We start from the raw sequence: 26,029 nt of genomic DNA, 5'->3' as shown, positions 1-26,029 counted from the left end.
TACATCTTTCTATGTGTTGGCTATAGCACGTGTTGTGTTCTATATCATTGTATGTGTTGGCTATAGCATGTGTTCTGTGCTACATTATTCTATGTGTTGGCTATAGCACATGTTGTGTTCTACATCTTTCTATGTGTTGGCTATAGCACGTGTTGTGTTCTACATCTTTCTATGTGTTGGCTATAGCACGTGTTGTGTTCTACATCTTTCTATGTGTTGGCTATAGCATGTGTTGTGTTCTACATCATTCTATGTGTTGGCTATAGCACGTGTTGTGTTCTACATCTTTCTATGTGTTGGCTATAGCACGTGTTGTGTTCTACATCTTTCTATGTGTTGGCTATAGCACGTGTTGTGTTCTACATCATTCTATGTGTTGGCTATAGCACGTGTTGTGTTCTACATCTTTCTATGTGTTGGCTATAGCACGTGTTGTGTTCTACATCTTTCTATGTGTTGGCTATAGCACGTGTTGTGTTCTACATCTTTCTATGTGTTGGCTATAGCACGTGCTGTCTTCTACATCTTTCTATGTGTTGGCTATAGCACGTGTTGTGTTCTACATCTTTCTATGTGTTGGCTATAGCACGTGTTGTGTTCTACATCATTCTATGTGTTGGCTATAGCACGTTTTGTGTTCTACATCTTTCTATGTGTTGGCTATAGTATGTGTTGTGTTCTACATCTTTCTATGTGTTGGCTATAGCACGTGTTGTTGTGTTCTACACCATTCTATGTGTTGGCTATAGCACGTGTTGTCTTCTACATCATTCTATGTGTTGGCTATAGCACATGTTGTGTTCTACATCTTTCTATGTGTTGGCTATAGCACGTGTTGTGTTCTACATCTTTCTATGTGTTGGCTATAGCACGTGTTGTGTTCTACATCTTTCTATGTGTTGGCTATAGTATGTGTTGTGTTCTACATCATTCTATGTGTTGGCTATAGCACGTGTTGTGTCATTCTATGTGTTGGCTATAGCACGTGTTGTGTTCTACATCTTTCTATGTGTTGGCTATAGCACATGTTGTGTTCTACATCTTCCTATGTGTTGGCTATAGCACGTGTTGTGTTCTACATCTTTCTTTGTGTTGGCTATAGCACATGTTGTGTTCTACATCTTTCTATGTGTTGGCTATAGCACGTGTTGTGTCATTCTATGTGTTGGCTATAGCACGTGTTGTCTTCTACATCATTCTATGTGTTGGCTATAGCACGTGTTGTGTTCTACATCTTTCTATGTGTTGGCTATAGCACGTGTTGTGTTCTACACCATTCTATGTGTTGGCTATAGCACGTGTTGTGTTCTACATCTTTCTATGTGTTGGCTATAGCACGTGTTGTGTTCTAAATCTTTCTATGTGTTGGCTATAGCACATGTTGTGTTCTACATCTTTCTATGTGTTGGCTATAGCACGTGTTCTGTCATTCTATGTGTTGGCTATAGCACGTGTTGTCTTCTACATCATTCTATGTGTTGGCTATAGCACGTGTTGTGTTCTACATCTTTCTATGTGTTGGCTATAGCACGTGTTGTGTCATTCTATGTGTTGGCTATAGCACGTGTTGTGTTCTACACCATTCTATGTGTTGGCTATAGCACGTGTTGTGTTCTACATCTTTCTATGTGTTGGCTATAGCACGTGTTGTGTTCTACACCATTCTATGTGTTGGCTATAGCACGTGTTGTGTTCTACATCTTTCTATGTGTTGGCTATAGCACGTGTTGTGTCATTCTATGTGTTGGCTATAGCACGTGTTGTGTTCTACATCATTCTATGTGTTGGCTATAGCACATGTTGTGTTCTACATCATTCTATGTGTTGGCTATAGAACGTGTTGTGTTCTACATCTTTCTATGTGTTGGCTATAGCACGTGTTGTGTTCTACATCTTTCTATGTGTTGGCTATAGCACGTGCTGTCTTCTACATCATTCTATGTGTTGGCTATAGCACATGTTGTGTTCTACATCTTTCTATGTGTTGGCTATAGCACGTGTTGTGTTCTACATCTTTCTATGTGTTGGCTATAGCACGTGTTGTGTTCTAAATCTTTCTATGTGTTGGCTATAGCACGTGTTGTGTTCTACATCTTTCTATGTGTTGGCTATAGCACGTGTTGTGTTCTACACCATTCTATGTGTTGGCTATAGCACGTGTTGTGTGCTACATCATTCTATGTGTTGGCTATAGCACGTGTTGTGTTCTACACCATTCTATGTGTTGGCTATAGCACGTGTTGTGTGCTACATCTTTCTATGTGTTGGCTATAGCATGTGTTGTGTTCTACATCATTCTATGTGTTGGCTATAGCACGTGTTGTGTTCTACATCCTTCTATGTGTTGGCTATAGCACATGTTGTGTTCTACATCATTCTATGTGTTGGCTATAGCACGTGTTGTGTCATTCTATGTGTTGGCTATAGCACGTTTTGTGTTCTACATCATTCTATGTGTTGGCTATAGCATGTGTTGTGTCATTCTATGTGTTGGCTATAGCACGTGCTGTGTTCTACATCATTCTATGTGTTGGCTATAGCACGTTTTGTGTTCTACATCTTTCTATGCGTTGGCTATAGCACGTGTTGTGTCATTCTATGTGTTGGCTATAGCACGTGTTGTCTTCTACATCATTCTATGTGTTGGCTATAGCACATGTTGTGTTCTACATCTTTCTATGTGTTGGCTATAGCACGTGTTGTGTCATTCTATGTGTTGGCTATAGCACGTATTGTGTTCTACACCATTCTATGTGTTGGCTATAGCACGTGTTGTGTTCTACATCTTTCTATGTGTTGGCTATAGCACGTGTTGTGTCATTCTATGTGTTGGCTATAGCACGTGTTGTGTTCTACATCTTTCTATGTGTTGGCTATAGCACGTGTTGTGTCATTCTATGTGTTGGCTATAGTATGTGTTGTGTTCTACATCTTTCTATGTGTTGGCTATAGCACGTGTTGTGTTCTACATCTTTCTATGTGTTGGCTATAGCACGTGTTGTGTCATTCTATGTGTTGGCTATAGCACGTGTTGTGTTCTAGATCATTCTATGTGTTGGCTATAGCACATGTTGTGTTCTACATCTTTCTATGTGTTAGCTATAGCACGTGTTGTGTTATTCTATGTGTTGGCTATAGCACGTGTTGTGTTCTACATCTTTCTATGTGTTGGCTATAGCACGTGTTGTGTTCTACATCTTTCTATGTGTTGGCTATAGCATGTGTTGTGTTCTACATCATTGTATGTGTTGGCAGCAGGACATGTTTCCTACATCACACTATATAATAGTAGTAGGGCATGCTTGCATCATTTTTTATATCCGATTGAATCGATAGCCCCTCTGATACCTAATATGATGCCCAGTATTATACCCCATAAATGCCAGTTGTCTTTTTAACCCTTTATTGCAATATCTCCAATCATGACAAATTTCAGAAATTTTACAGAGATGATGTAAAGACGATGAGCGCTACATCTGCGCTGTACAACTATTTACACATTTTACAGGAGTTGCCTAAAATAACGTAAAATACACTGTCCTGGTCACCGAAGCAGGAAAATCATACAGGTTTTCTAAGCAAATGACATTCTATTATGCAGGGGATAAGACAGGAGTAATAGAGGGGGTTGGTGGACCGACTGCCGGGGAAAGCTATAATTAAATAATAAATAGGAGGTTTTCTATCACCATCAGTTCATGAGGTAAACATCAGTGCTGAGTACATTTCACGGCACAGGAGACAAAACTGCGCATTACTAATTCAGTCTCCGAGAAGCAAACGGCAAACTTCGAGTCCTTTATCTGATTACATAAAAGAGGGCTGAAAACGACAGAAGCCTCCGGGCCAGAATGTGTCTTGCGCTCCTCTAAGTTACCGGCCGTGTAATGAGGACATCACATTCCTTTTCAGAAACCCCACTCTTCACCTCGAATAAGCATATTGATTCTAAGAATTCTCCTGACTGGTTATGTACCTAACGGTCTCAGGTCTTGGAAGTTTTTATGGATTTTTTCAGATCTTTCAGGCTCTTCGGTGACCATTACCGATGGGGGATGAGGGAGCTTTTATCGGCTTCATAAGATTTAAAAAAAAAATTATGGAGGATGAGGATGTAGTTGTTTGTTACTTTGAGCAGTGAAATTTTGTTTCTAAATATATTCCAACCTTGGCAATAACGTCTCCAATCATAAAAAAAATTAGGGCTAATGGGGAAACCCCATATATCCCAGGGTGAAGGAGCCATGGCGTTATGCGTAGAGGTTTTCATTATTGATGATCTCCAACATTCCATCCTATGACAACACTAAAGTGGAAATGTACTGCTCCCCAATAGAGCCCCATATATTCCGGCACTGGAAATCTCTACAAATCAATGCAGCCCCTTTTTATTTTGTTGGTGGTCGCCGCTCTCGGACCTTCATCAGACTCCTCTTCTGACTTTTTTCTAAATGTTGTATCTGCAGACATATCAATGCTCCCAGTTTTACTGGGAGTCGCCCTATTTTTACCCTCCAAAAAACGTGATGTGTAGTTTGCACTTGGTTGTGAGGCAGGGGGCGCAGCCTCTCACAAGAAATAAAGAATCGCCTTTTAGCTATTGTATCAATCTGATCGTGACCTGTATACCGACTCTCCTCACTTATGGCTCTTCCTAAGCTCTGGGCACCACGGCACTGGGTCGTGACGACACCCAGCGTTAGGACGTAGTGTGCGGCGGCACACACAACATCCTGACAATGGACGGCTTCAGGACCCAGTGTAGAAATTTTTTATTATTTTTTGTTTCGTCTGATCTGGGGTCTGAACTAAAACTGCACAAATAAACTCAATATGCTATTGTTATTAAATAATAACGCCTATTCCCTGTTTCCAGCATTAGTTGCCCTAACTGTTTTCTGAATTTTTCTGTTCGGCGGCCATCTTTCATTGCTCCTATTTGCATTTCCGTGGCGTCAAGGCAGAGATGGGGGCGTTCAGCGCGGCGGGATGTGTTCAGTGACTAACGCTTACAGGCAGTTTTAGGTGGGTCATGCCCAGGAGATGGTGACCCTTCCTACTACTACATAGACTAAAGGTACTGCCAGGGGGTCACCAATAGACCATGTAACCCAACGGACAGGATGAAAACATGGAATTTACAGGTGCAAAGATGAGATATTGGCACAATAACTTTCCTTAACAGAAATGAGCTGGAGTCGGGTTGTCCCTTTTCAATGCTTCACACTCCTTCCCTTCTGGGTTGACCGCAATACGTTGGAGCCAGGCTTATTTGTAGCTTATCTAAACGCAAACAAGCGATGGCATGCAGACCTGTGCCAACTGAACCCCGAAGGGCTCGAAAACCCCACCCAGTTAATGCTTTGGCATAAGTACAAAGCTTGTGCATTCTACGTCATTACTGGGCTACTGCGTTTGACCTCCAGGATCATGACGCCCAGGGAAGACTCCCTGCCGCCATGTTGCAGCCAACACTGGAAGCCATTACCATTTTCAGGTAGTAACCGCCACCACCCAGACCATAATGCATTGGGGTCATGCTAAAGAACATGACGTACAATGTTATATTTACAGCGCCGGGGAGAAGTATGTGATATTTTCTACTTGATTTGGAGGTGAAGACTTTTTTTTTTGTTTTTTGCTTTTCAAGCCCCAGGAGATAAACAAAAAACAAAATGTGAAATTCGATTTATTGTTTGTCTAGTCTTAAGTAATTTTGGAAATAAAACACCGACTTGGCTCAGCGAGACATTTTACTGACCTGTAAATGAAAAACTGGCTTCATTGCGATAAATGCTCCCAGACATTAACCATTTCAGTACCGCAGGCAGAACATTACTGCAGTTGGGAGCCACAACATTCCTTCATTGCGGAGGGAATTAAAGAACATTATGATATAAATGCAGCATATGGTAAATGGGGCTTAGGAGACACATTCTGAAATGTTATCAGGCGGTTTATCTTCTTCGAGCAAATAGCTTTCTTAACACTGAATAAAAGGCCTGTGTTGAATGTATCTGCAGCGTAAAAATAGGACACGTGGACCCGCAGTTCTCTCTCCACAATCCACACTATAAGGGGCAGTACATGACACCAGAGAGAGAATTCCTGTGTCATGCTCCACCCCCTCAGGCTTTGCACGAGGTATAACACCGTGTATAAGTTTTGCCTGGAGTGTTCCTTTAACCTCCATGTTTGAATCCTAGTTAATAAAAAAAAAAAATTGGTCTCAGAAACACATTTTAAAGGGAACCTGTCAGCCCAATTATGCTGCCCTGGCGGAGTCACTGTGTACATACATTACTGATCCAGAGTTACATCCTGTATTATACTCCAGAGCTGCACTCACTATTCTGTTGGTGGAGTCACGGTGTACATACATTACATTACTTATCCTGTACTGATCCTGAGTTACATCCTGTATTATGCTCCAGAGCTGCACTCACTATTCTGCTGGTGCAGTCACTGTGTACATACATTACATTACTTATCCTGTACTGATCCTGAGTTACATCCTGTATTATACTCCAGAGCTGAACTCACTATTCTGCTGGTGCAGTCACTGTGTACATACATTACATTACTTATCCTGTACTGATCCTGAGTTACATCCTGTATTATACTCCAGAGCTGCACTCACTATTCTGTTGGTGGAGTCACGGTGTACATACATGACATTATTTATCCTGTACTGATCCTGAGTTACATCCTGTATTATACTCCAGAGCTGCACTCACTATTCTGCTGGTGCAGTCACTGTGTACATACATTACATTACTTATCCTGTACTGATCCTGAGTTACATCCTGTATTATACTCCAGAGCTGAACTCACTATTCTGCTGGTGCAGTCACTGTGTACATACATTACATTACTTATCATGTACTGATCTTGAGTTACATCCTGTATTATACTCCAGAGCTGCACTCATTATTCTGCTGGTGGAGTCACTGTGTACATACATTACATTACTTATCCTGTACTGATCCTGAGTTACATCCTGTATTATACTCCAGAGCTGCACTCACTATTCTGCTGGTGGAGTCACTGTGTACATACATTACATTACTTACCCTATACTGATCCTGAGTTACATCCTGTATTATACTCTAGAGCTGCACTCACTATTCTTCTGAAATAGTCAATGTGTACATACATTACATATCCTTTAATGATACATAGATATTGATCATCCCTCAGCAGTAAGGGTTCTTTCACACGTGCCATTTTGATGCAGTTTTTTTAAGCCAATGCCAGGAAGGGATTTGTAAAGGGAAGGGAAGATTTTCGGACAGATTCTATTTTCTCTTTTTTTTTTTTTTTTTTAATCCACTCCTGGTTGTGGCTTCAAAAACTGCATCAAAACGCCTCGTGTAAAAGCACCCTCGATGATTTCCTACTGTAAACACTACAATTTAAGTTAAAAGCCTCAGAGCTGGTGATGTACCTGAGGACATGTCCTTGGCTTTCGGTCAGGTGAACTGGTCTGAGTGTAGAAATTATCAGTCACTTTCTTTTGTAAATGAGTAAAATCGGCTTATTGAGGACTAGAACTCCTGTGAACCTAGACGCACGATGTCATATAATACTTTATATAGGACCAATGAGTGCCCTGGAGGTGACTGACACTTTCATTATCTGACAGCGTTTTGCATACATTTACTTTTACCGCCATCTCCATGGTAACCTGTATTTTCTGTATTTGCTGCCTTCAATTTTGGATTTTGACATTAAGCGTACCACTTGCGGGTCATTTCTGCAGCAGAGGTCCTGACTTCCTGCCTTCTGAAGATATTACACAAACTGGAATAATAATGTACGTAGGAGAATATTCCTATATAATTCTCATTTTTACATTTACACTGCTCAGTCCATGCAGTCCGTTCCTTTCTACAAGGTACAATAAGTAACTTTCCAAAAATGAAATTTTTCTAACCCTGCAAAGCAAAAATTCAGGGAGAGGTGTATTTTCTCACATTGGATGGCATTGCAAGAGGCACTGTAGCTAGCACGGTTCGGTGGCCCAGGTGTCAGTATGCGGAGCACTGTGCTAGCTACTGTACCCACAATAATGCCAGCCAATGTTGAGGCGGTGTGGCTGGCACTCTAGGGGGTCAGGTGGCAGAAATTGTCTGGGGCAATAAAAGTTGTATTGTCAGGTGGGCACTGTATGTAACATTTTCAGAGGATTCTGTAATTGGCACTGTTTAAGGGCACTGAGGCTAGAATTAGCAGAAGGTACTGTAGCTAGCACGGTGACTGGCACTATAAGGGGCATTGTGGCTGGCACTGTCAGAGGGCACTCTGCCAGTTTTAGGACCACTTTTGCAGTACTGTAGTAGATGTGGGCTAAATGTAGATGAAGTGGTAGAGTGGCGAGGCTCTACAAGGGTGAGGTAGATGGGGAACCCGCATTAATTGTCACCCAAAGGCCCACATAAACCATGAGCTGGCCTTGACCAGGGGTCTACACTGTGGCGGCAAGGCTACTTAGAAAGATAAACATAGGACCCCATCTTCCTGGTAATCCCACAAACTCCAAAACCTATGCACAGAGGGAAGTGTGTTGGGTGGCAAAATAAAAAAATGGGTTGTAAACAAATGGTTACTTGGCACCAATATAATTTTTCAAATTATATAATACAAGCCTGGGTGGCGAATGAGCATGACCCGTTCTCCATGTCCTTTGCCTTTATTTAATAGAGACTTGAGGGTTGTATCAGAATTGTGTTTGGGGTTATGATGCACCCAAATTGCCAAATTTTACCAACCAAGAATTGGCATGGAGCCGCCATTCAAGATAATTATCAGACTCAAAGAACAAAGACCTTAACGACTAAATAATTAAGAATAGCAATTAATCCTAATGGGATGTACGCGCAATAGTAACCAGGATCAGAGCGACGACTCCTTTGTTTGTCAATAAGCGTATTTGCCTTCCATAATTTCCCTGTTAGTAATCTTCCTTCTGCATTGTCTGCATACTGGTTACGTCGAGGCCGGGCGTCCCACGAGATGAAAACCAACACACATCTGTCCCCCTGCACTAATTACTGCGCAGTCTGCAGCGATATTTAGTTCTAATGACACAGATGTATCGGAACACAAGGAGCATGATAACTCTAAGGTGTATCTATTGATTATGTAGTACACAAACATCAGCAAGCGCCTCTGATCCCAGGCAGCTGTTACAGCCGCTATCAGATGCTTTCCGACATTATCAGTCCTTTCATGTTCAAAACACGTGAAGGATCAAAACACATTATAAAGACATCCAGCAGGAGAGACACCACGGAACGTGACTGACTCGACTCCTTTGATGCCAAATGTAACATTAGCTGCTTTGCACATCAGAGAGAGAACGTAATTCTGGGGTGGTGGATGATTCACAACATTGTCCTCCTACGTCAAAGACGCCCGGTCAACGATGGCAACCTCGTGTCATAGCCTAAGTTTTCCAAATCTTCATAATATCCATCTTCAATCGAACCATCTGTATCCCCATAGAGTTGACCTTTTCCCGTAGAGGGACAATTGCCTTCCAGTCTATGGTGACCTTTCAAATCAAATTATCCGCACAGTACTAGGTAGGCTAATTAACGTCTATTAAGTACATTTTGTCTCAATCCGAGCTCTTTCGTGGTACAGAAAGTATAAGTCTGATCGTGAGATACTCAAGCTGGTGACCTGTGATTCGTTGGCATAAAGTTTTCGGCATTGAGAATCTCCAAGGCCTGCTATGAAATCTCTGAATTAATTCGTTTTTTAGAGACGGCCGTGAGGTCAACAGAGAAGCAGCTGCCGAAGAAGTGAATATAATAATTGCTTTCTTGATATTAAGACATCGGCAGGTAAACGTTGGCTTCAGACTGATGTTCGCACTACGTTGACGTCGATGATTAGATTCATCAAATCCATTGGATGTTCAAGACGGAAGTCTAGACTGTTGCTCATTCATTGAGGTCTAGCAGGAATTTGTTGGCTCGGAAACACCTTACTGCATTAAGCTCCATAAAACAAATGTATTATATATACTATTGTATGTAAAATTTGTGTAATTTACACAAATTCCTATTCTACTGTAAAAAGTCTAACCAGCTTTGGCCGCAATAGTTGATCATTGGTCTTTTCTCTTGACTGAACTGCTTAGAGCACAATCTGTTTCACAGAAAACCATGGTCCAGTCTACACCAGTAGAGTTGACGGCTACCCATAATCCTTTGTTTCTTGATGTTTGTGGGGTATCATAATATTTAATGTAGCTAAGCCTAATGTGTACATTTCTGGCTCTTTTGAGGTGTGAGAACGTTGGGCAAAGAGCGAGCAATCCTAAGGTATTTATTAGGTGGCTCTTGGGTTGGGTACATGAGGTTCAAAGGCATAGAAAAGTACATAGATGCAGCCCATGTGACTGCCATAGGGCTGATGGAACGAGGAAGTCCATTCTAGGTGGTCTTGTTCACATCTTAAAGGATAGTAACAACTTGCACAGGGATGTGGTCTCCAAATGATAGCAGAGAAGGACATTAAAAATGCACTTGCATCATGATAATGGGATGGGGCCACCAGGACCTCCTTGAAGGGGCTCTCAGTCTTGTATGTATGCAACTGATAGGATAGTAGACTGAAGCAATCTACTATCCTTTTTCATAGCTGCGTGTCTTAGATGCAACGTCTTACTCCATTAATGCATCCTGCCCTTCTACCAGTTAGCATAGCCTTTTTTTGTTCAGTAATACGTGAGTTGATTTTGATCCCACTTTCAGTAATCTATGATGGTTAGCAGGATTCAGGGCTCACTAAAGGCCCTTTAACACAAGTTAATGATCGGGCAAGCGATCGTTCCTATGATCCCTCGTTCCTCATCATTGCCCTGTAAATAGGGCAACGATCAGCTGATAAACAGGGAAACGTTCATTCATCGGCTGATCGTATCTTTCATGCAACACAAAATATTATCTTTGTCGGCACCACATTTCCCTGTGTAAACAGGGAGATGTGCTACCGACATGATGGAAATGCATGGGACGATCGATCGTTACAATTATCACTCGTCCCCATACATATCTAAGCATTGCTCATTGTAAAAGGAGCAAACGATCGGCATTTAAGAAGTTGTCTCGTTGATCGGCACTCTTAAGTCTGTAGATGGTGTTCTTATTCTGGATCTATGCAGTCAACAACAATGTAGGTTGAAGGTTATCTAATTTTATCATTTAGGCTCATCCTATAGGCGGAGGGGCTTGTATAAGCTGGCCATACACACGAGACCGCTATTGGCAAAACGTTTGTTTGGCCACCAGCCATGTTTCCCGATTCCGTCATACACATGCCCGTTCGTCTTGGCTAAACATGCATATTTATTTCAATATGGAGAGGGAAATAAGCTGTTGCCAGACACCTCTGTCAATGGCATATCTACTGCGGGAACTAAGGATAGAGTCTGTTTAAATTCAATATGCCGATCCTTCTTTCCTCTGACAACAGAAGGCCCCCATATTTGTTTGTTATGTTAAATCGGTGGGTTTGGCGGCCTCCGATCTAATGAGATGACCAACTTAAGAATGTGATCTATCACTGTGCTCTGCCATACCACTGACTTTCCATTCCAGCCGCCAATTTTTTATATTTATATTTTTTTTTTTTCTCCATTATTTGTTATTGTACAAAAATAAACTTTTAAGTGTAGATTTGTGAGGAAAAATAAAAGTATTTTCCAATTAAAACTTTTTCTTAATAAGACGCAACCTCGAGCCAGAAGGAAAACTTCGGCGGATGACCTTAGAACGCAGGACATTAAGACGAGTCTCAGAGCCCTGTCATGTTTTGTGCCTGTCTGGACTCTGACCTCTCGACAGGAGATCCTAACCGCTAACAGAGGAGCGAGGAAAAGATACCTTCATATATTAACTGAATTCCCTGCGTGATGGAAACTGGACAGCGTGATGTCTGCAAAGAAGTAAGAACCTGCGAATACTAAAATAAAGCTAATTATTTGACTCTGAATCCTGAGCACGGAGAACAGTCGGCCTCGCCAGTATCATCTTTTTTTACATTCGCTTTAATTATTTGGGCTTTGAATAATTATGACAAGTACGATTTTGCTTTTCAGTGTTAAATAGAATAGGAAGTTTCCAAATACTGTGCACATCCCAGATGACTGATGGCTGTGATTCCAGATGCTTTTTTCATCTTGACAACTTTAAAAATGAAAAAACGCACAGGCAGTCAATCCAGAAAAAGGGCGTCTGCGTGGGCTTTCCACGATGTTGCTCAAAAATATTGACTGGATTTCCAAAAAAAGGATAAAGACTTGTACTGCAGTATTGCACTTTGGACAACCCTGTTTTGAATGCCGTTTTAAGACCTCTGTACCTAATGGGAGGAATGCCACTCTACCCACCTAACCCGTTAAATAGTGCAAAACGTTGGTGCACCAAAAGTAATGGTGGTAGTCAATAGATCGCCATTAATTACATCCGTTAACTATGTCACAAAAAATGTACCTTTGTTTTTTAAGCTTATCGGAAGAGAAACCACAGTCTGACAAACAAATCCAGCTGGCATTGAAAATTGGATTTGTTGGCAATATGTTCGTGGCTGGCTTCATGTGACCCGTACCTGGCCAAATTTTAGGTCCACAGGTGTAAGAACAGGACTCTCTGCTGTTCTACTGAATCCAACATAGATCACCATAGGGTACTAAGGTGATCCAAGTACAGTTCAGTAGAACCACAGGGGGAGGGGGATGTCTGGGCCGTAATATATATCTGAGCGAAACCGGTCTTAGACAACCAACATATTATAAAACAAAAATACAATAAATATAATATAATATTCATGAGTGATATAATAATATTTGATGAATTATTAATAATTGTTACAGCTAGAATGAAGGAAATTGAGAAATGTGATTTTATTATAAAAAAAAAACAAGAATATTTTATTAATCAGAAAATCACGTTTCGCAATTCCATCATTGCTTCAATATTTATTATCATAGTATAGAATATTCTAATATTGTATTATATTATATTTTTTAATAATGATAATTCTATTTTTAATTCATATATGAACATGGGGTACAAAACAATTTGATGATGAAGTATTATTTTTTTCAGCCTTTCCTCATTTCCATTTGTTTATCCCTCCCATAAAAAATATTTAATATTAACGGCACTGCAACAAAATAATAAAGGAGATCAGGCAGACTGAGTTGGCAACCCAATAGTCTAAAGTTGGCCGATTTTTTTTTTTTTTTTTTTTTTTTTTTTTTTTTTTAATGGGATCGGCCAATTATCTAATAGGTATGGGGGTTCCCCAACTCTTCCCTGATGGTAAGCGTCAGGGATAAGAAGGATTAAGCATGTTGGATTTCAGCATGGCGATCCTTTGTTCCCGCAGGAGGAGTCTGGCATCAGCCCCCTCCCTTGAAAAAAAAAACATGCACGCTAAGCCAAGCGTGAATGTTTATAAGGAAGATAGGAGAAGTAACTATCGACTGAAATGTCATCAATTCCACCTGTAATTTTTTGGATCCTTTCCTTGGTAATGCCACAGTCCCTCTGCCGGAGGTTTATGGCCCCCTTCCAGTGGTCTTTAACTTGTCGATTTTCAGCAGCTGTCTGGGCATGCTGGGAGTTGTAGTTTTGCAACGGATGGAAGTCCTAGATTGGAGACCACCAGTTGTATGAGTGTTGAAACGATCCTTCATTAATTTTTTTTCTAATGGAAAAAAATCCCATTTTGAAAGTACACGATTGTGTGTGGGGTGAGGAGTCATTATAAATATGCATTCATAGATCTACAATTAATGAACCAGAAAGTGGATTTTCCATTCTTACATTTATATGTAGATCAACTGTCAAAAGTGCATTTTTAACATTTTATTTTTTCATTCCATCAAGAAAACAAAGGCCCTTTAAGGAGCTTCTTAACTCTGACTCCAACAGGGAATGAATCGGTTCCTCGAACACATGTATATACACACCTAGAAGGGATACCATTATTCACGAGACTGAATGGAACAACTACTGCTTACCAATGTTATTATTCAGGTATTCAATGGCTGGGAAAGGGCTATATAAAAATACACCGGGTAAATTAACATTGAGACAATGCTACGAAGAACAAAGGCTGCAAAGAATTAATTTGCACATTCGATTTATATTCAAATGAAACGACATATTCATCAACAGTATAAAAAAAAATCAAGCTACTCGGTGTCAAAGTGAATTGTGATTACGTCAATCAGAGAACAAATGTGGCGGACTCCTAACTTCTTGTGAGTGATCTAAGGTCAAATAGAAAAGATTCCTACCAAAATATTTGCAGCACAAGACGATAAAACTTCTTGGCGAATAGGGAGTTTATGGTCAAATAAAGATAAACATTAAAATATAGGTTACAATGAGCTAAGGTAGGACTCGATCATGGCCAAATGTTGGCCTTAGTCCAAAAAGTTAAAAAAAATTCTCCCTATTATTCCCCAATAAGCCCAAGATTGTTGCGGCCTGTATCATGTTGAGCGGTCTTAAAAACCCATAGATGTTGGCCTTTGACTCTTTGATTTCACTGTTCCTCTCCAATATCTCTGATCAATCCCAAATGTTGGCCTTTGACCAAAAAGTTTTAAAAAAAATTCCCTATTAATCTCCAAATATTAGGGAATGTCTCCCCTACTGTGTGCCTAGATCTGATACGGGTGAATGGATCTCCCGAACATGATGTGCAGAGGACCTTACAGTGTTTAGCCAACAGTTTGTTTCATTTATGATCGTATTGAATCCGCTATTATCAAATAACACCCAATTTTTTTTCCACCATTATTAATAAACCATTGGTGGCCACATTCGAATAACTTTAGTCAAAATTGATGCATTAAATGTAATTTTATACCAAAATTTATTGGGGCTCAACACTCCAAATGAGTCCAATTGCTGAAACCCCGCAGATCCGCTATGATCTGCGGAGGATCCTGGTAAAAAGTGTTCAATTTCCCTACGGCGCCACCACAGGGGAAATAAAGCATTACATATAAACCAGTCAAATCAATATGTTATTCATGTAATAAACAGATGAGTTGGTTTTGCAAGAGAGATGCTCATTATTCTCCCCTCTGGCTAACGGTTGTAGGTCCCATGAGGCAATTCCCTGTATTAACTCAAAGTAAAAACTGAAAAAATTGAAGGCCCCTTAAAGGACTGAAATGAAGAACCACTAATATAGCCTACATATAGTCTCTTATAAGCATCAGATGTCCCTTTTTTTTGCCCCTATCCGTGAGGGCCGCACAAGGTTAAGTTTACATACAACACCCTACCACTAATGATTCCAAATATATTTAGGGTAGAAGAGGGTGGTGACCTTGTTTCTACTAACATGTGGGAGTTGGTACCAGGAGATGTTCAGGACCTTGGTGGCTTTGGCTTGTTCTCTTCATGTTCTGAGTGTCCCTTTTCCCTATATTGCCATCTCCTTCAAATTTTAAATAACTTGGAATAGTACTACTAGACAATTTTTGAAGTACATTTACCACCATCTACTTGGCCAAAAGGCAAAACCAAAGGTTGGTTACTAGAAAAAAATTCCAGTTCTGAAGTACGACATCAATCATTGAAGGAAACCGTTTTAAAAATGGGCCAAGCAATCTAGCAAACCTATTTCCCCTCTTCCACAACAGAGAGGCTCGGCAAAGCGAAAGGCTAACCTTTTAAACTCAACATTGATGGACATATATCCAGCCTCGAAGCCGGCAGTAATTCAAAGGAATCCACTAACAACAGAGGAAGATGATAAAAAGAGAGAGGTCGCTACATACAGATCTATATAGGTAACTGCATAGAAGTAAAAGAAAAAAGTTGAAACCTGGAAATTAAATAATTTTACAGAACTCTTAAGTTCTAATCCATTTCTACAAATAGCCGGTAATTAATTAGAAAGACCCAACACTTTCACTACACTTATCGTCTTTTTAAGTGATCTGAAGATGTCAAGCTTGGAAATTATATCAAGAGCAAACCGTAGAATATTCGTCTCCGTGCCGCCAAGATCACATACGAGCTCCTTGCACAGTGTTAAGCTTTTATTCACCTTTTTCAGGTTTTGAAGGACTTGTTAAGGTTCACGAGAAATGTTTTTTGAAAGGATGCAATTACTTTCTGCCTAGAAAGATCATTCTTAGGTGGATTTGCTGAGCCTTGTATGTGATATCCCGAAACAAATGGGGGTCCATAAAAAAAAAAGAGGAGAAAGTGGTGCAAACATTGTATGGCAAACATTTTTTTTTAATGTTTTACCCAAGAGTTTTTCCTTTGTTGGCTGAATATGGTGCAGACACAGAGACCAAATCCTGAGACCCCATACAAAATCTGTAACCGTGCCCCCCCACCCACTATGGGCCATTTATATTACTGCTGTTTTCTGTTTGAGCGCCCTCAGGCCCCAGGGCCTGCTGCTTGTCATCTCTGCATCCCCAATATTTACGCCCTTGCAATAAACTTGACCAAAAATTTGCTGGCCAGCCCTAGACATTTGTACTTTGTAAAGAAGGATTCTAAAGACTGAAGCGGTAACATCATGGATGCCGTGGCTTCATGCAACTTTGGACTTTTTTTTTTTCTTTTTTATGTTTCCAATACTTTGCTTATTTGTGCTGTCCACAATGGAAAAATGATTGAGCGCATTGTTAACATCTGTCGGAAACAATCACATGTCAAACTGATTTTCCAACGTGTTGTCGACAGACATCTGCTGCTTTCACGCATGAAATTGTATGATTAACATTTGTGTTTGTGAAAACTTTCTCGGATATTAAATTGTACCATGTATGGTCGGCTTTAAAGGGTTTTTCTGACAACAGGAAAGCCTACTAAAATAAATACTTTCTAATATACTTGGCTTTAAAATTCTTCTCCGGTTCCCTGCCAACAGGTATACAGTATAATTTCATTATGACATCACATGACTACAACAACCAATTGCTTCCTTGGGAAGTTACAGGTTGCATCAGCGTTTCCAAAATGTCACTTCGGTTGGCAATGATTAGCCAATTTTGTCATGTGATGCGATTATTGGCTGTCACTGTTATGGAGGCACTGCGGCTGTCGCGCAGGCCCTGTCGAGTGGGCCCTGTTGCCCGGTCTCTGTCACGGGGGCCCGGTCGCTCGCACGGGGGCCTGGTGACTGTCGCGGGGGCCCTGTGGCTGTCGCGGAGGCGCTGTCGCGGAGGCGCTGTCGCTATCGCAGAGGCGCTGTCGCGGAGGCCCTGTCGCTGTCGCGGAGGCGCTGTCGCAGAGGCGCTGTCGCGGAGGCCCTGTCGCTGTCGCGGAGGCCCCCGGTGGCTGTCGCTGTCACTGTCACGGAGGCCCTGTGGTTGTCACTGCCATTTCCTATTACAGATATTTACATACCAGAGAAAAATTTCTGCAGGAATGTTTTTCAAAATGAAGTCACCAAACTAAAAATATACTTTCAACCAATGTAAAAATAAACAGTGTTCTGGACTTGGTGCTGGTCAAAATGTTCGTCATTTAGAATATCGGACAACTTCGTTGTACTAATAAGATTTCTGAAGAAGTTACAAGTTAGAAAAGTCCAACGAGCGTCCAAGAAGGTTTGGGAACATCACGAAGTTCTGTTCTTTATCCTTTGTTCTGGATCGGTACGGTTCCCGGCTTCATGATCTTCTAACTTGAAGCTCCTTGGCCCCAATATAAAATCTATAACCGGGTCCCCCTCCTACCATGCGACTAAGACTATAATACTAGTCTATGTGGCTGAGCGGCGGTATAAATACAGAAACCTTGTGAAGGTCAAGATTACAAACAAAATGCATTGAGCCCTCAACCTACTTAAAGTGACAGATACAAAATTTAGATTTGAGCGTAGTAACTTTGTCTTCATCATTGCTTATAACCTGTCATCTCCGTCCCATCTGAAACCTTCAGCCGTCCCTCTTCTACATTCCCAGCAGCTGATTAGATTTGGTTCCTCTCTTTTTTTCATCGTACGCCACATATTTTGTTGTTGTCTGCGGTTTCTTTGCTGCCGGAGCATAGTTTTGAAGTTTATTATGTTTATTCGCTTGTAACCGATCCAAATTGGATCCTATTCCCCATGTAAAAGTCTTGGAGAGAGGCCTGACAAATTGTCAGTTGTGTAACGTACCTGTGAATACGCCGCGCACTGTGCAGAGGAATAATCTTTGAATTAATGCGATTTCTAACTCAAGCGAAACAGATCTGGGTCTGTGGTGTAGAACTGAATTGCTTCAATTGGCAGGAGCTGGGAAAGTCAGCATTTAAAGGAAGAATATCAAAACAAGTCTATTACGCTGGTGTGTTTGAGCTCCGCAATTATTTCGCTTACCGAGGGTTGTTCTCTGTAACCTATGTCGAGTGCAAATCTGCTTCTACGTTCAGCCGGGTCTATTCAATTACTGCCATGGGGGGGCTGGTGGGTCTTGATGGGCACATTAGTAGCATGTACATCTCATGAAAAGGCCTCTGTACAGCAGCGTTATTGCAAATCGCAAGACCCACAGTCCTCCTGCCTCATTTTCTGTGGAAACTGGATGAACTCCGGTTATGTCATTACCTCTTTATATACAAAGACATTCCAGGAATAGGGTTGGAGCTAGACTTTCCTTCATTCAGGGCAGGGATTTAGTTATTTGCCCTAACTCTGTATTCAAACACCCTAGTTCAAGCAGAGTGTCTTGTTGGCTCTCCCCTGGCAGCCAGCACATGCCCCGCCCCTTAGTTATGCCCCTGAATAGAGGGGAGGGGCTTACCAGCTATTCAGGGGTGGAACTACAGGGTGGAGAATGTGCTGGGTGCCAGGGGAGAGCCAACAAGACTCTCTGAATACTTTTGCAAGGCACTGAGCCAACTCTAAGTTTTGGGGTTAAGAAGTGCATCATTGCAAATCCCTTGCTGCAAAGCTAGTCTTGAGGTAAGCCGTTACAGCCGATCAAAGTCTCACGCCACGTGCGGACACCATTTTGATTTCCTCTACAGTGAGATGACTTGTACACCTCTGCTATGAATTACTGCCCTTAAAGTGATTGACCTCTCTGTTAGGGTACACAGACATCATAGAGGAGGGGGGGTCTCCTGCTCAGAACGCTCTCTTTGAGCCAGTGCAGAAAGTTCTGGTGGACGTGATACAGCCATATATTACATTGTCACCCATTCATTTGCATGGTTGCCCAGAGGTTCCACTGGCAGAATAGCTAATCCACTAGGATTACATTAACCGGACCCATGGTGATCAGCTGATTGCTGGAGCCAGGAACTAGCGGGGAATGTTCCCAAGGTGCTGGGTTCCAGGGTGGGTGCCAACATGTTACTCTGTAATGACCAAGTTATTTAGATACGGGGGTAGGGCAACAAACTAAATATTTGCTCTGGGTGAAGGAAAGCCTAACAACTTAAGGCCTCATGCACACTTCCGTCGGCCGTTGTACGGCCGCTAATGACAGTTCCGTGAAATACGGACCGCACACGGATGGCTTCCGTGTTCAGTCTGTTGTTTCACGGACCAAATCATTGAAAAGGCCGAGACTGTTCCATCAAAAATGGGCAGGACTAAGACCTGTCCTGTTTTAACGGAACCGAGCAGCCGTTCCGTCAAAAATAGAAGTGTGCATGCCCCATTGAAATTAATGTCAGGGTGCTATCCGTTAAAAAAACGGATAGCACCCGGACAAAAAAACCTGAAGTGGGCATGAGGCCTTAATCTAAGAAGGGATTAGGTATTTAAAGTACAGAGCGGAGACTGCTAACATCTGCATCAAGTTTATATATTCCTTCTCTTTCCATATGGGTTTTCTCCAACACCCCAAAAGTATACTTGTGAATTTGTCCTTAAAATATATATGAGAAAGAAAAATCGGATTGTCCTATAGGGGTCATGGCCCGATATCCGTATATACATTGTCTAGAGTGCTGCCAGATATGAAGGAGTTAATGTATACAGATAACTGGTATTAAAGGAACACTGGACAAAACTGATCCTGTGTTATGCCTAGTGCATGGCCTTAGAGGGCGGAGCATGAGACGGATTGAAATCGAGAATCCCTGTGTCATGCTCCACCCCCTCAGGCCCTGCACTAGGCATAAGACCGTGTATCCGCTTTACCTCGAGTGTTCCTTTGAATATATAAAGGGCATGAATATAATGAACTCTAAACTGAACCTGGTTAAAGCTTAAGAAAACAAAGACCATGAAAGGCTAGTCCTGCAAAAGTTACAGCAGTCTGTGGTTTTCAACCCATTCACAGACTACAGACTTCCATAATCGCTATTTAGTCCCAGCCTAATACTGATTTACAAAAAATTTCAAAAATTCTCATTGTTTCCCCTTCCTTCACAACCCCTGATATGTTTTTTGGGCCAAGAGAAGTGACAATGCTTATTGTCTCTCTAGATATATTGGTCAGCGAGACAGGAAGTCATTGACAATTGGGAGAAGGAGGTGGCAGGAGATGGAGAAGAGCGGGACTGAGGGGAAATCTCAAAATGTCCTATTAATGCCAGTTTTAATGTCAATTTGCATAAGCCCCACCCCTTTCTTGGCTGGTATGCAAATTATCTCTGTTAAGAGCAATTTTACATGAAATTGCCTGCAACACACCGGTAACCGCAGTATAAAGGAGTGACAACTGCTCTGGGTGCAATCCTATGATGTCCATTGGGTTGTCACTGCAAGAATAGAAGGAACCTCTCCCAGCCCAGGATTCGCAAGGCCAATTTTGTCAAATTGCACCACAAATTGTAATATTTTATTAAAAATTGTTCACCCACATTTTTGCTTGAATCTGTAAAACGAGGTCTGCACCCTACAGATCGCCAGCACAAGCGCATAGGTCTATCCCCTACCATGATGCTTCGTAGCTGCGACTCTGTATATTGGGAGTTAGTCAGTGAGCAGATAAGTGATAAATATGTTGCGTTACTAAAAGTATATTATTCTTGGCACATCATATTTCTAAAAAAAAAATGAAATATCGAATTCCCCAATGACTACAGTAGCGAGCGCAATCCTGGAATATTCCATTAACAGCGATATGTGATTTGCCTCTCAATCACCTTGTTTTTAGCAGGAACCTGTGGATTATGAAATATTAATACTACACCTCTAGCCTAAAGATAGATTCACAAAGCAAGAGCGTAACAAGTTCCAGAATAATTCTACGCTTTATTCCAGCAGCTTCTGTGTAAGGAACGGAGCCGTGTTCTCAGTTTTACACATTTGCTGCTCTATTTAATTATGTGCAATTCTAAGGTTGTAGTGGTGATGGGGGGGGGGGGGGGAGTAGTGTTGGTCTCTTATTGTTATATGAAAACAAGTATATAGAATTATTATTTTTTTTGTTCTGTTAAAACTACTTTCCGATACTGATGTCAAAATTCACAAAACTTTCCTACCTACAGCAAAAAAACACACACCGTGCAATAAAACTGCGGCAAAACCGCCTAGAAGAATGGGATTTCCTTTTACTAATATCCTACATCCGGCCAATGCAAAAAAGATAAATAAGAAAAGTGACATCTCTGCCTTTTCTACTTTGCTCTGCTGGGATCTATGTCTTTGGCAAGAAATATCGGGGGTATATACCATAAAGGTTGACCATGTGGCTGCTATGGGGCACGCAAAAAGAGGACCCGGCCCTGGTTGAAGTTATTACCCCATTGGGTGGTAAGAATGTGTGCAGTATTCCCCTCCCCAGAGGAACTGCCTTGTTGGCAAACAAGGGGGTGGGTAATTGGCCCAAGGGTATGGTGGGAGAAGCAGACACCCAGCCCTTTTATCCTGGGTGGCAAAATCCCGCGGCACAAGGATCTTTGTTTTGCGGCCCCATCTGTATAACATGTATGAACAAGCGTGTGTGTGTGTGTGTGTGTGTATGTGTATGTATATATATATATATATGTGTGTGTGTGTGTGTGTGTGTGTGTGTGTGTGTGTGTATATATATATATATATATATATATATATACACACTCAGAACATATTGAGGTTAGTTATCCTGTAGTTAGTGTATTCATGTGCTGCATTAGGGTTGATGATGGAATAGGAGTGTCCTAACATTTCAACCTGGGTGCTCAGGGCCAGGACAAGGAATAGGCCGTTTACTAGTCCACCATTGGGAGGGTCAGGTGTAACATGGAGATATATATATATATATACTAAAGCAATGTTCTGCCTATAAGTGAATGATTTGTTTATCTGACCACTATCATTCATGCTAAACATCAGGGGAAGCGCATTCCGGATAAAACAAAACCTTTGGTACCAACAGAGCTTGTCCCGCCCCCGAGGATTTTCATCTTCAAATCAAGGACACTAAGCTGCTTAAAGAGGCTCTGTCACCAGATTTTGCAACCCCTATCTCCTATTGCAGCAGATCGGCGCTGCAATGTAGATAAGAGTAACGTTGTTTTTTTTTAAAAAAACAAGCATTTTTGGCCAAGTTATGACCATTTTTATATTTATGCAAATGAGGCTTTCTAAAGCCCTGGGCGTGTTTAAAGTAAAAGTACAACTGGGCGTGTATTATGTGCGTACATCGGGGCGTTTTTACTTCTTTTACTAGCTGGGCGTTGTGAATTGGTGTGTATGATGCTGACGAATCAGCATCATCCACTTCTCTTCGTTAACACCCAGCTACTGGCAGTGCAGACACACAGCGTGTTCTCGAGAGATCACGCTGTGACATCACTCACTTCCTGCCCCAGGTCCTGCATCGTGTCGGACGAGCGAGGACACATCGGCACCAGAGGCTACAGTTGATTCTGCAGCAGCATCAGCGTTTGCAGGTAAGTAGCTACATCGACTTACCTGCAAACGCCGATGCTGCTGCAGAATCAACTGTAGCCTCTGGTGCCGATGTGTCCTCGCTCGTCAGACACGATGCAGGACATGGGGCATAAAGTGACGTCACAGCGTGATCTCTCGAGAACATGCTGTGTGTCTGTGCACTGCCAGAAGCTGGGCGTTGTGAAGAGAAGTGGATGATGCTGATTCGTCAGCATCATACACTTCCATTCACAACGCCCAGCTAGTAAAAGAAGTAAAAACGCCCCGATGTACATACACAATACACGCCCAGTTGCACATAACTTTAAACACGCCCAGGGCCGCCATCAGGGGGGTATTAGGGGTACTACTGTAGGGGGCCCGGCCAAACTTAATTGAAAGGGGGGCCCGGCAACTGCCGCGACTTGCCTTTGGTAGAAAAAAACAGGCCCCTGCAATGGGGCCTGTTCTTTTCACCAAAACAATGTCGTGAGCTGCGGGCCCCCCTCTCGTAAAACACCGCCGTGAGCTGCGGGCCCCCCTCTCGTAAAACACTGCCGTGAAACACCGCCCGCTTGCGTGCGCTCGACCGTGATTTTTGCAGCAGAACCGCAGCATTTCCGCAACAGAGGAGCAGCGATTCCACAGAATAAATTGACATGCTGCGTCTTAAAAAGCCACACTGCAGGTAATTTTTTTTTGCAGCGTGTGGATGAGATTTGTTCAAATCTCATCCACTCTGCTGCGACTGTAATACGCTGTGGATTTTCCACAATAAAATGTGTTGCATAAAATCCGCAGTGTTCATGCCTAGTGTGTTCCTACCCTAAGGCCGGATTTACACAAGCGTGTGCTTTTTGCGCGCGCAAAAACGTGACGTTTTGCGCATGCAAAAGGTCCATAACAGCTCCGTGTGTCAGCAGCGTATGATGCGTGGCTGCGTGATTTTCGCGCAGCCGCCATCATTATGACACTCTGTTTGTAGCACGTGGTGCTTTTCTGTTTTCATTCATAGTTTATGCTGCTGCGGAAGTGCTGGGCGTGATTTTCACGCACCCATTGACTTCAATGGGTGCGTGATGCGCGAACAATGCACAAATATAGGACATGTCGTGAGTTTTACGCAGCGGACACATGCTGCGTGAAAATCACTGACAGTCTGAACGGCCCCATAGAGTAACATAGGTCCGTGCGAGGCGCGTGAAAATCACGCACGTTGCACGGATGTATTACACATTCGTCTGAATAAGCCCTAACAATAAGGCCCAGTTCACAGAGTTTTTGGGCCTTGATATTTTGATTCGGACACTGCGTCAGAATCAGCACCAAAAAACTTCCAAAACCGCCTGCCATTGATTTAATCTGAAATCAATGGGAGCCAGTCGCGGAAAAAAGAAAAAGCAGCATGTCCTTTCTTGCCGTTGTTCTGCCTCTGACCTTTTTCGCTGCGTTTTCTGTCTGCTGTCATCAATCGGCGCGGGCAAAAAACACGGCAAGATAGTGTGGGCAGGTCAAAATCTGCCTCAAAATTCGGTGCGCGGTTCCAGGCGGTCGCGGGTGCGCATGCGTGGGAGTTTGCGGGTGCGCGCGATCGGTCGCACGGGCGGTGGTGTTTGACGGCCCCCATGACGACCCCCATGCTACCCAGGGCCGCCATTAGGGGGGGTATTAGGGGTACTGATGTGAGAGGCCCGGCCAAACCTAATTGAAAGGGGGGCCCGCAGCTCACGACATTCTTTTGGTGAAAAAAACGGGCCCCATTGCAGGGGCCTGTTTTTTTTCTACCAAAGGCAAGTTGCGGCAGTTGCCGGGCCCCCCTTTCAATTAGGTTTGGCTGGGCCTCTCACATCAGTACCCCTAATACCCCCCCTGATGGCGGCCCTGGGTACCATGATATAGTGCTGGACGGAGTACCGTTAACAGGCGGTGCCACGGTAGGGGGGCCCAGAAAATTTAGCTGTAGGGGGCCCAGAAATTCCTGATGGCGGGCCTGAACACGCCCAGTTGTACTTAAGAAAGCCTCATTTGCATAAATATAAAAATGGTCATAACTTGGCCAAAAATGCTCGTTTTTTTTAAAAAAAAACACGTTACTGTAATCTACATTGCAGCGCCGATCTGCTGCAATAGCAGATAGGGGTTCCAAAATCTGGTGACAGAGCCTCTTTAACTCAGGTGCCCGTATATATATACACAGTAGAGCGATTTTTTTTTTTTCCATGTTCTATTTGATACAAAATGTGAACAAATATTCACTGAACACTGAGCAACCGTCTGTAGGAGCCCATGGTATTTACCGATGGACAAACCATGGACTTTGACACCTGAGACTCACTACAGATATTTAGAGTAATCCACTATCCTACAAGTCTTGCTTTACATAAAGTCTCCCATATTTCCCTACAAAACATATAGCGACACTGACCATGATCTCCAGCTCCCACACTCATGCTAATTTGCCCCATTCTATGTGTGCCACCTCCCTGATAATCTTCCCCCTTCTCACTGGTCGTTTAGTTGCTTATCATTTATAATCATTCTGTCTCTACTGCAATACTCAGCTATGGTGGTTGTGTGCTTATATACAACAGCCAATGTGCACTAACAAAGCTGCAGTGTAAAGTATGGGGGAGGCACAAGGCAGCCTGGTCATCTGACTAGGCAGGAGATAGTTTTCTGACTACCTTTGACTGCAATAGAAAATGCAGCTGTTTGTTGTGGGCATTCTGCGCCTGTCAGGACGGTTGTAGGGGAGTGGAACACAGTCCATCATGTAGGCTATTGAGCTTATAAGGACTAAGCCGCAGTCCCTCCATCACCACTTGTTATGTTTAGTGTAGCACCTGAGGGGAGGTGCATGACACAAGGATTGTAAGGACATGTCATGCGCCGCCCACTTTGGCCTAGTTATACCTGGAGTGTTCCTTTAAGGTTCAATGATCAGTATTTGTATAATGCACGGCGTTGCGGCAACCCATGCAATTAGCCAATTTTGGCCAATATTGTTGGAATGAAAGGGGCTACAACCCAGAATACAACAGCCATGATTAAGGACGTGCCTAACGTCTGAAACGCGTAGGCTTCAGGACTGGATCGTTATTCACTCCCGTATGCACACCAGGACTCCAACCTATTGGACCTTTTTAATCGAATATTTAGTAAACTTGGAACTAGTTTCCGTTTTATCCTCTTCAGCGCTGGACTCAACCCTCTTGCCTCTGCCTGT

Source organism: Rhinoderma darwinii, chromosome 9 (genome assembly GCF_050947455.1).
Source record: "Rhinoderma darwinii isolate aRhiDar2 chromosome 9, aRhiDar2.hap1, whole genome shotgun sequence".
In the NCBI taxonomy this organism is placed as follows: domain Eukaryota; kingdom Metazoa; phylum Chordata; class Amphibia; order Anura; family Rhinodermatidae; genus Rhinoderma; species Rhinoderma darwinii.
Note: the sequence above shows the minus strand (reverse complement) of the source record.